The following is a 4733-nucleotide window of genomic DNA, read 5'->3' as shown; positions in this document are numbered from 1 at the left end:
GCCGCTCCCACAGCTCACCAACGCTGTCTCTGCCTCCGCCGCCATCTTGAATCCTCCAGGCTATAAATCTTAAGAGAAGACTGCCCATCTTTCTCATTAGGATCTGCTAGAGACAAGAAGCCTTTCACTTAACAGCACAACATGCTCTGGACTATGCCACCAGAGCTGACCCTCCAGCAGGTTTTCTGAGGTGATAAATCGAACAATAGGAAATTGCCCATCTTTCTCCATGGAGTGGCTGATGGAGTTAGCCCATCAGAGAAGGCATCATATTTAGATCAGCATACCTCTACCCACATGCCTCTGGAAACTCTATGAACTTAGATAAATGTCAATAGTTGTAGAGGGGCTTCAGATCTTTTGTTCATAGGGTCACTATGAGCTGTGTTCGACTCAGCGGCAATCAATAACAACAACACCACCACCAGAGGTCCCTCAGATGGAGTTGTTGCTATATATTGTCAAGTTGGAATTGATCTGTCACTGTAAACCACATGGAGGAGATTTCCCATCTTTCTCCACTAGAGCAGCTAGTGGATTTGATCCATGTGCCTTTATCATAACTCCTTATCACCAGACCTCCCTTGTATGGAGTTATTGTTGTTAGGTGCCATCAAATCAAGTATGACTTAGCAATCCTGTGAACAACTGATCTTAACCGTATCCTATCCTGTGCCATCTTCCTCATCTTTGACTCACTTCAGACCACTGTAATCAGTCCATTTCTCCTTCACTGCCTCTCATATTTTCTAATATGCTGTCGCCTTCCAAGAAATAGCCTCTCTAGCAACATGCCCAAATTATGGGAGATGAAATTCCACTATCCCTTGTCTCCAAGAAGCACACTGGCTACCTTTTTTCCCAATACCTATTTGTTTATTCTTTTGGCAGTCTATGGAATATTATGTACTCCAACACTACAATTCCAAGGCTTATATTACATATTCTATATTAATATATATTATAATATTATATATATTATCTTATTCTTGTTCAGCTCTCAAATACATACCAAGTGATTGAAAAGACCATTGCCTTAATCTTCAAACAAATACCATTGTGCCTCAGTAATTTGGAGAGCTCCCTGATGAGCTGACCTGCCCAATACAATACGTCTTCTGATCTCGTGATTGTTGGTACCAACAATATTGATTATGTATCCAAGTAAGGTAAAATTACGGGAAATTTCAATTTTTTTTCTATATAAATCATGGTCTAGTGGTGAGGATTTTTGTCTTCTTGATGTTTAGATCTAATCCATATAGAAGGCTGTAGTTCCTGATCATCTTCAGCAATCATTTCATGTCCTCCTCACTTTCAAGAAGCAAGGTTGTGTCATGAAGGTTGTTATGAGTCTTTCATGTACCCTGATGCTGCATTTTTCACCATAAAATCCAGCTTCTTGAATGATTTTTTCAGCATAAATATTGAATAGATATAGAGGAAGGATCATCTTTCTTGATTTTAAACCATATAGTATTCCCTTACTCTGTTCATACAATAGCTTCTTAATCTAGGTTTAGGTTTCATATGAGCAAAATTAAATGTCTGAAATTCTCATTTTTCTCAAAGGTTATAATAGTTTGTTATGATCCACAGAGTTAAATGTTTTTACATAGTTAATAAAACACAAATAGACTTTCTTCTGGTATATTCTGCTTTCAGGTAGGATCCATTTGACATCAGCAATGATATCCCTGGTGCCACGGCCTCTTCTAAACCCAGTTTTAGCTTCTGGCAGTTCTCTGGCAATGTATTGTTCTAGCCTGGCTTTTTTAAAAAAAATTTTCCTTTGCAATATTTTGCTTTTATGTGATATAATACAACCCTAACATATACTTTTCCTGATTTTAAACTACACAGTGTTCCCTTGTTCCATTTAGACAAATGCCCCAAACAGAAAGCATGGAAGCTTGACAGTGTACCTAATGTCTGCAGGATGTCTGAGATGTCTGCTTGTTTCTGACTTCCCCAACATCCAGCAGCAACAAGCACACAGCTCAAAATTCTGCAATTACAAGACTTCCCTGGCTTACTGCCACTACAAGCAGACGTTGTATTGAGTTAGCACCTAGCAAATATTGAGTATCTGAATAGGGCAAGGTACCCAGCCAAATGCCCTTATCTCCTTGAACTTTGCCTTATCTAACTAGAACTTAACTATGCCCAGCTAATCTGCACCTCTTGCCAGTTTAGCCTTCAGTCCTTCCATCTGTTTTCCAAATAACTCATCCAGCAGCTATTTGTTACGTATCGACTATGTTCCAAGGCAATGAGAATCAGCTGAGCCTGCATTGCAGTTTGGAAATTTCCAAGTACGCCATTTACAACTAATGATCTAGCATCTAATAGAAAAGTGTACAGACTTACCTGGAATATTGTTAAACATGCAGGTATCCACTTCTCAAGAGTTATCTACACTGTCTCTGAGGTAGAGATTCCTGAATTCACATTTTTAAATTTTATTTTTTAAAGTATTACAATGAAATGTGCAAGGAACTGGAGTCAGAAAATCTGAAGGGCTGGCCTCACTCAGCATTTCTTAAGCTCAAGTAACTGAAGAACAAATTCAAGCCTCGAGTTGCAATACTTAAAGATACTTTGGGCAGAATATTAAATGATCCAGGAAGCATTAAAAGAAGATGGGAAGAGTACAACACAGAGTCACTGTACCAAAAAGAATTGGTGTACACAGAAGAGTTTCATGAAACAACGTGGTAATTAAGGAAGAAGTTCAAGCTGCTCTGAAAGAATTGGCAAAGGGCAAAAACAAGATCCCAGAAATTGATGGCATACCAAGTTACATATTTCAACAAACAGATGCTGCCCTGGATGTGTTCACCAAGTTTTGCCAAGAAATCTGAAGGACAACCACCTGACCAACTGACTGGAAGAAATCTATATTTGTTCCCACTCAAAAGAAAGGTGATCCGACAGAGTATGGAAATTACTGAACAGTATCATTGATATCACATGCAAACAAGATTCTGCAGAAAATTATCCAAAAACAACTGAACAGCGCACTAACAGAGAACTGCCTGAAGGGCAGGCGGGGTTTAAAAGTGGCTGTGCTACTAGGGATATTATAGCTAATATCAGGTGGATCTTGTCTGAAAACAGTACCAGAGGAATGAATATCTATCTGTGTTTCATTGATTATGCAAAGGAGTTTGAATGTATGGATCACAACAGACTGTGTCTGACTTTAAGAAAAATTGCAATCCCAGAACCCTTGATTGTCCTTATGTGAAGCCTATACTTAGAACAGAGCAAAGGAAAACTGCATGGTTCAAAATTTGGAAGGGTGTGAGTCAAGGATGTGTCCTATCTTCATATCTTTTCAATCTATATGTGGAACAGATTATCCAGGAAGATGGGCTGTATGAGAAGAAATATGGCATCAGGATTGGAAATAGACTTATCAACAATCTGCGTTGTGCAGATGACACAACCTTGCTTGCTGAAACTGAGGAGGACATGAAGTGCTTGCTGCAGAGGGTCAAGGACTGCAGCCTCCTATATGGATTGAAGCTCAACATCAAGAAAACAAAGATTCACACCACTTGGCCAATTGGCAGCACCATGATAGATGGTGAAGAGATTGAGATTGTTGACAACTTTAGTTTGCTTGGCTCCACAATCAACACTCTTAGTACCAACAGCCAGAAAATTAATAGATGCATTGCATTTGGAAAGTCTGCTGTCAGAGACCTCTCCAAAGTACTGAAGAGCAATGATGTCAGCCTGAAGACTAACGTGCGTCTGATACAGGCCGTGGTGTTCGCAATTACTTGTTATGCATCAGAAAGCTGGACAAAGACTAGGGATGATAGAAAGATAATTGATTCCTTTGAGCTGTGGTCCTGGAGAAGAGTATTGAGGGTACCATGGACTACTAGGAGAATAAACAGGTTCATCTTGGAGATAGTGAACACAGGCTGCTCCTTGGAAGCAAGGATTCTGAGGCTCCGTCTGATATACTTTGGACATGTTGCAAGGCTGGGTCAGTCCTTGGAGAGGGACGTCATGCTTGGGAGAGTGGACGGACAGCACAGGAGAGGAAGACCCTTGATAAGATGGATTGATTCAGTAACTGGGGTAATGGGGGAAGGTGTGTTGGAGACAATAACATTGGCACAGGACAGAGCAGGGTTTAGGGCTGTTGTACATAGTTATGAGTTGCAGCTGATTCAATGGAACATAACAACAATAACACCAAAGTACATATATCTGTGTTTCATTGACTACACAAAGGCATTTGACTGTGGGGCTCACAACAAATTTTGGCTAACTTTGAGGAGAATGAGAATCCCAGAACATTTGATTGTGCTTATTCAAAATCTATATTTGGGCCAAGAAGTCCTCAGAACAGAGCAGGAAAACACTGCATGGTTCAAAATGAGAAAGGTAGTGCATCACGGATGCATCCTATCTCTCCATATTTTTTAATCTATATGCAGAACAGATCATTTGGGAGGCTGGGCTTTATGAGAGGAATGTGGAATAAAAATTGGGGGAATACTCATCAACAACCTATGTTAGGCAGATGATACAATCTTGCTTGATGAAACTGCTTGCTGCAGAAGGTCAAGGACTATAGTCTTCAGTATGGATTGAAGCATAACATCAAGTTGACAAAGATTCTCACCACTGAGTCAATTGACCATGATGGGTGGAGAAGAGAGTGAGGCTGTTAACCGTTACAGCTTGCTCAGCTCCACAATCAACACTCT

This window comes from Elephantulus edwardii, unplaced genomic scaffold, assembly GCF_000299155.1.
Source record: "Elephantulus edwardii isolate Elephantulus edwardi_28Jun2011 unplaced genomic scaffold, EleEdw1.0 scaffold00082, whole genome shotgun sequence".
Taxonomy (NCBI): Eukaryota; Metazoa; Chordata; class Mammalia; order Macroscelidea; family Macroscelididae; genus Elephantulus; species Elephantulus edwardii.
This window is presented reverse-complemented; position numbering follows the sequence as displayed.